We start from the raw sequence: 7,796 nt of genomic DNA on the forward strand, positions 1-7,796 counted from the left end.
AGGGCCTCAGCAGCACTATAGTAAAAAAAAAAAAAGTATTGTAAAATAATTGGTTAGGAGAAATTATGAGTGATAATAACTTCATAGAGTAGCAGCCTTTTTTCTTTTTGATGAATAATTAACAAAAAAGCATACACAGAGTTAGAAGAAAAATTAAAACAACTTTTAATCTTGTAAAAATACTTCTGTAGATAAACACAGAATTGAAGTCACATCATGTTTGTTCTAATCTAGAACAGCTATGGAATTTCCTTAGGAAAATGCAGACTTCTCCTCACTAAAACAACTATGATATTTTCCAAACCGACAGCTGGGTGCCAGATTTAGTTCACTGGTGCTTGTAAAATTATTTAAGGTACTGGGATACTATAGATTTGTTGTATCTCAATTTTGTAATTTGTATTTGCATAGGCTATTGTTTTTCACAGTTTCACAGAATAAAATAAAGAAAATCCTGCTACTCTTATGTTTGTTTTTTAATGGTAATTTTCTTCTATTTCAAATGAAAATGTTGGGTGTTTCTTTTATTCTCCATGAGGAAGGAAAACAGGTCCTCTCCAAATCTCCACTGGTGTGCCTATATTTAAAACAAATGTAGACATTTATTAAAGTGACCTTATTCTTCATTTAAGTTTTGAGGTGTTTTTGTCTTTTCATGCCATGATTTTAGCTGTATTTCCAGAGCTGTAGAGGGCAAAATGGTTCCAATTAGGGCCAGACCCTGTCCTTTTTTCCCATACACTGGTTAACTGTTTAGAGCCATCCTTCCTCCTTGACCCAGGTGCAGGTAGATATCATAGTGTCCTAGAGGCTACATTAACTTAGGTTAATCATGATCCTTTACAGATCATTTCCTGTCCATCTTTGCAGCTGCTGACTGGAAAGTGGGCAAAATGGGCATCCTGATCTAAAAAAAAATCAGTGGATGTTTTAACAACCAAAGTGCAGAGATCAGAACCAGACCACAAGCACAGAAGTTATCAGTAAAAAGAAACTACAGGGTGTTCAGACAGTTGTTGTCTTCTGGGTATGCCAGGAAAAATAAGCTTTTTATTTTGATAGGCTAGGATCCATCTCACTTCACTTTAACAGTTTAAGCAACTAATCCGAACAAATTGCCCAAGCTTCCTTTGTAGTCAAGTGAAAGACAGTTCCAAAAGCTGATTCATCCCATTTTAGGACTGCCATTAAAGATAAGTTGGATGAATCCCCTTTTAGAGGTGGCTATGTTTCACTATGAACAACAAGAAAAACCCATATGATTAGCTTATAACAGATGCTTAACTCTTTTATAAGGCTAAAGCTGGAGAAGACAAAGTCCTCCCTTAATAAGTATAGGTTACCTGACCTCCATCACACTTTACCTGTAAAATAATCTTTTACAGTTTTCAGATTCTAATCCAGATTCCTTGACATGGTTCATTCACATCAAGTTATTGCAAAACCAGCAGTTTTCCATAGATTTTTCAAACAGCAATGTGGTGCTATAAAATAAGATTGAGGAAAAACTCATCAAATTTCTACTTCAGTTCACGGGTTATTCTGTTCTTGTGGGCAGACACCACTTGATGCTTCCACAGGAAACAACTGGGTTTTAATATGGAAAATAGTTGAAAAAATTAGTATGAAAAAACATACAGCTCTTCATAGCATGTGGCTGAAATAATTGTCACAAAGCTTTGTTCTGCTATCCACTTTTTCAGTATTTCAGCCTAATTTAGTGCCCCACTGTCTTACATTGAATGTTATGCAGACACTGGGACGTTACAGAAAACAGCACTATTCATGCAGTGTTACATATTAATATTAATGAATTCCCTACTGACCAAGATGGGTAGATATTACCTTTGGACTTTTTTAATACAAAATTGTGTCTTTCTGTGTGGTGGGTTGACCCAACCCGTAGCCAAACACCCACTCATCCTCTTGCTCAATCTCCTCTCCTGTGGGATGGGAAAGAAATGGAAGATGAGAAGACTCATGGATCTAAATAATGACAATTTAATAAGCAAAGCAAAAGCTGCACACACAAGCAAAGCAAAAAGATTAATTCATTCACTGCTTCCCATTGGCAGGCAGATATCCAGCCATTTCCTGAAAAGCAGGGCCTCAACATGTTTAACAGTTACTTTGGAAGACAAACACCATAACCACAAGCATCTACCCCTTTCCTCCTCCTTTCCCTGAGCTTTTATTGCTGAGTGCAACATCGTACGGTATGGGATATCCCTTTGGTCAGTTGGGGTCAGCCGTCCCAGCTGTGTCCCCTCCTAACCTCTTGCCCACCCCCAGCCTACTCTCTTCAGAGGGGAAGAGAAAAAGCTTTGACGCTGTGTCAGCATTGATCAGCAATAACCAAAACACTGGTGCGTTATCAAGTCTGGTTTAGCCCCAAATGTAAAGCACAGCACCATATGGGCTGCTATGAAAAAAGTTAACTCCATCCCAGCCAGGCCCACCACACTGTGAAATGGAATAGAAGGGTTGGGATTATTATGTAAAATTTGTTCCTTAAAAAATTATATTCTGATTCTTTCATAGATTAGGTGGAACAGAGAGCTCTTTCATATCCTTTTTCTCTGCCTATAATGGTACATTTTTTCTGCAATTAGGCCAAGTTATACCTAATATTACTTTGATATAAAGCTTATTTATAATTTGTTGCTTATTTCTTCCAGTGCTAGCACTTCTTTGGTAGATACTGTCTTGTAATTAACAGGGAGTTCGAGGTTTCAAATGCATCCTTTGTAAGCTTTGTTACAGAATATTTCCTTTGGAGTTGTCATATCTTCTTTTTCTGGACTTTTCTATTGATAACAGATACTCAAAGTCTAGATGGATATTTTGCTTTTATTGTCAACAGTTTAGGTGCTTCCTTCTTCAGAGATATAAAATTCCCAACTTTAGGAACTGAAATGTTGGTGTGTTTGTATCATGTAAAGACTAATTCTGTCCTTCTGTTTCTTTGTGTATGTTTGGTTTGGGAGGAAAAGAGTGACCTTTTAATATGCTAATTCTACTAATCCAAACATATTGGTCAATGAAAAATGAGAGAGAGGTATGAAAGCTACACCAAAACATTTTGATGAATCCTTATTCTTCCTGAAAATACATGCATACGTTTAAATTATTTTGGAAGAAAAGTGCAGAAGAAAAGCAAAGGCTTTATTCAGTGTAAAGGAAAAGACTATACTGATAACTGAGTTTATTTCATTGATATATATTTAAACACCATAAACTAAATCTCTGTTTGGACAACAGACTTCTTTTTAAGTGTTCTTTGTGTAGGAAATTTGCATCTGCATCTACATTGCCAGGCTTCAGAGAAAAAGGATGAGGGAAAAGATATTCTAAATTTGTTCAAAAACCTTAAAATAAAACCCTAAGGCTCAGTGATGGTGAAGTAGGTCTATTGAATGAAGAAGACAGCAAAAATATATGCACCATATTATAAAAATACTCTGTGATATAGTAAAGCAATTCTTCTTATGATTTACAGTAGTCTTAGTCTGTCTCCCAAAAATAACTGGTGGTGTTGGCATAAATTTCTTTGCTGTCTTGCTTTAAACTGTGTCTCCTTTGGGGCTTCCCCTATGATTAAAGGCACATAACTCATTTAAGGTTCTACCTTGCACTCTTCCATGCATGCAAAATCAGTGGGATTCTCATTCATCTGAGACTTCTGGGATAGACCTAAGGAGTTCACCCACTACTATTTTTGGTAGACTAATTAGAAACAAGTTGTATCTCTCAGTGAATTTATTTAAGGAAACTGTTCTTCTTTTTCTTCGTGCACTATCTGAAAAACTTCCATGAGAAATTAATGGAGTCCCATTTCATAAGGTGTTTCAGAGTAAAAGTAAAAATAAAAATTGAGCTTATATACCAAATAGAGAGAATATCAAGAGACTCAGTGAAGTTCACTAAGAATTGTTCCATCATCATTTTTTTTTTACAGTGGTGATCATAGTGAACATCAGAATGATCATCATTTTGCATTTGAATAAACAATCCATTTGACTACTGTTTCTTCTGACAACAATTTTTATCTGAAAAAGGAGATCTCATCATTTTTTTTGCTGATTACCACACTTGTATGTGTGGCAGAATGCTTCAAGCATTAAGCATTCCACTTTGCTGGTGGAAATGAAGGAAGAGGGAGGACCTAGATAAATGTTATTCCTGCTGTCCCTGGATACTCAAGGGAACTATGGCTCCTTGAGGCAGCCCTTTGCAGCTTATATAATATGGGAACAGCCTTGCTGGGAAACTTGACGTAAACCTCAAAGCAAAGGTATTCAAATGGCGATATCTGTGTGGGCTCTAGAACAGAGCCTATGCTGTGGAGTCTGAGTATATAAGCAGAGTTTAGTTCCAGCAGATCTAAATATCTGATTATTTCTTTCCCATCTATGTACATTGGGATGGTAATTACACAAACCTTCCATTCAGATTGCAGAAACAATATCACTTGAGCTGCGTATGGGCAATAAAATACAAAATTCAGAATTCTGTTTCAGGGTCAATGTTTGAAGTAAGCCTCCACTGTTTGAACATACACTCTACTGAAGCTCAAGTGTTTGAATGTACTTTTGAAGAGACTAGGAGAGGTTCACAAAAATAGTCATTTTAAAACTGACTTTTTAATTTGAACTAATATTCACTATTACTCTTTGCTCAGCTTCACCTGTTTCTTGCCCTTTCTAATACAATGTAAGGTGTTTGCATTCCAGATTTTGATTTGGGAAATGCTTTTTGCTCATATTGTGTGGTGGTAGGTGCATAATTGGTAGGCATAGTTGGTAGAATTGTATATTGAAACCCTACCCATCTTCTGAGAGATCCTTTTCAGACCAGAGGTGAGGATGTAAGAGGCAAAACATTCAGAAAGCAGCTTACACTCAGTTAACCACAGGATAATTTAGTTATATTCTTAGAAGGATGACTCATTCTGCCAATACCACCATATACAAGAAATGACCTATACTTCATAAAATAGCATTTCAGTTTAAATGGACAATTCACTTTTGCATTTTTATTTTTAATAGTGAACTGGCTCTAAGATATAGCTTCATAAAAAGCCATATATAACACAGAAGCAATTTTCTAAAAATAATGTGAGGAATTTATGTAAAATGATATCAAGCTTCAAGCCCATCCAATAGGCAATATTGTGAAGCATCTCCTGTGGTTTTGCTATGTGATCTGGAAGTTGAAGAAGAAGACGTATAATTTAATAATCTAAATCAAAGAGTTACAAAGAGACAAATACATTGGATCGAGAAAATTCATTTATACAGAATAAGATGTTCTGTAGTGGCAAAATTTTCTGAAGGTGTGCTAATCATATATGAAAAATCGACAAAGAGAAAATGGAAATAGTATGGAGTTGAACTAAGGATACTTTCATTAATCAGTATAAGAAATAAAGCAAGCTAACTCCACTAATTTAGAATCAAATAAACAGCTCCAAAAAACGGATCAAATGCAAGACTTGACCTTAACTCAATTTTCCTTTTACCAACATGGAAAACATCCTTACCAAATAGTGGTTTAAAAGTAAAGTACAAAGTGGAAATAGTAGAGGCCAATGATGCAGCTCATTCTCCGTGATAATTCTGCCCACTCAGGCTTTTAGATTCTTTTCATAATATGATAAAAAAAACCACTGTTCAGTGCTCTCAGAGTTTTATTTCTCCTTCTTAGAAGTCCAGCCACAGCACACTGCAATTATGTTAGTGATTATTTAAACCTAAGAGATCTGTTAAGACACACAATTTGCTTTGGGTTTGGGTAGCTTTCTAGATTGTTTGGTTTAACAGTTCTTATAGAGGAATGTGACATTAGAGGGACTTTTAAATTATTTTTTCAGATTAATTTAAGACTTTTTCAAATTCTTAGTTACTTGCTAAAAAGAATAGCTCTAATCAGCAGGACACACATATAGATTAATCTCTGCAAAAGCCCATGTATCTAGAGAGTTACAGCTTAAAATTGCTGCATCCTCAAGGATTTAATGCTTTCTTAAGGGTTATTCACTACCCGCAGGAGCCCTCCAGGAATGCCCACAACATGGTGAGCAGCTGGGCCATCACAGGCAGAATGCAAACAGGCAGGAGAACAATGGCAACACTGAAGCCAAGCTCCTTAGCCGTGCTTGGCATTCCTGGTGTCATGCAGCTCTGAAGCAGGACAGAAAAGCTATTCAGTCTGCAGTGAGAAGCCTGAAAGCAGATTTTAACCTCTATTTTGGCAGACACAGAAGTGACACACTGGCAGATTTCTCATTACGCCCATCCTGTGATGCTCTACAGTCGGTGTTCAGAGTAGTACTGGCATGACTAAGTGAGGGAAGCAAATCACAGGGGACAAGGCTAGTTGTAAAATGGAAGTGCACACAGAAGAGCAGCAACAACCAGAATTTCAAACTTGCTTTCCTTCCATTTCTTTTTATTTTTGTTTTACTTCCATAACCTAACTGCTTTTTATCTCCACCTGTGGCTTCCTTTATTCTTGTTTGAGTACAAGGGTTACATCTTTTCTTTGTTTTGCTGCAAGAATCATGACAATTGGTTCCTGTCAGAAATAGGTTCAGAAGTTCAGGTCTTCCAAGCTCTTGCTGACTTCAGGCACTGCACAGAATATTAAAATGAAACAATATGTCTCCTGTGTTATATTTCTGCAGGCTTCAAACTCAAATTGACTCACTAAATAATTTTGCTACATGGAAAACAAGCACCAGATGAAACATATCACTGCATAAAGACAGTTTCTGGATGCAAACATTTTCCACCTTCAGGTAATCTGGAAAGCGATGGAACTCAAATCAGTCTGAGCTGAGCTCTGATGAGCAACTATTTACATTTATCTCATTTTCACGTCATCCCCTGCACATACCTATGGTAGTACCATCCCTTTTGAGAATCCAAAGGTCAACCCTTCAATATAGAAGATCTAGAGTGTTATTATTTCCAAGTCCTTGATTCTGCAAGGTGCTAAGGCACTTTAACTTTGATCCAATACAGGACATCAACTTAAGCCTTTACCCAACACAAGCTCAGGCACATAATTACCTTTAAACACCCTAGTAGCTCCAGGGGCCTACCCTCACTGGAGTTAATGACAAAGCTTTTGCTCACTGTGCAGGACCCTGGTGACAGAATTGCAATATCTTGATAGAAAGCGGGTTTTTAAGCACTTCGATAAAGCATCTGGAGCTGTGTGGCGTTGACAGCAGGGTATGGTCCAACAAGATGGTGAGGTTCCCTCATGCCATTGTGTGGTCTGTGGCATGTCTTATTCCATTCTGCCAGTTTTGGGGATGCCTAACGCTCCTAACCCTGCCTAACCCTGGGGATGGATGAGAAGCTGACCGAGAGCTTATGCGTCAGAATTAAAGGGAAGGCAGGGACAGGTGATATTACAGTGGGGGTGTGCTACAGGCCACCTTACTAGGAAGACCAAGCAGATGAGGCCTTCTATGGGACCCCCATGAGGCCCTCATGGGACCCCCATGACAACCCCAACCACACCAATATCTGTTGGAGGGACAACACGGCAGGGCATAAGCAACCCGGGAGGTTCCTGGAATGCATCGATGATAACTTCCTTCTCCAAGTGGTAGAAGAGCCAACAAGGAGAGGTGCTATGCTGGACCTTGTTCTCACCAACAAGGAGGGGCTGGTGGGGAATGTGAAGCTCAAGGGCAGCCTGGGCTGCAGGGACCACAAAATGGTGGCGTTCAAGATCCTTAGGGCACCGAGGAGGGCGCACAGCAAGCTCACTACCCTGGACTT

This window comes from Aptenodytes forsteri, unplaced genomic scaffold (genome assembly GCF_000699145.1).
Source record: "Aptenodytes forsteri isolate BGI_AS27 unplaced genomic scaffold, ASM69914v1 Scaffold229, whole genome shotgun sequence".
In the NCBI taxonomy this organism is placed as follows: domain Eukaryota; kingdom Metazoa; phylum Chordata; class Aves; order Sphenisciformes; family Spheniscidae; genus Aptenodytes; species Aptenodytes forsteri.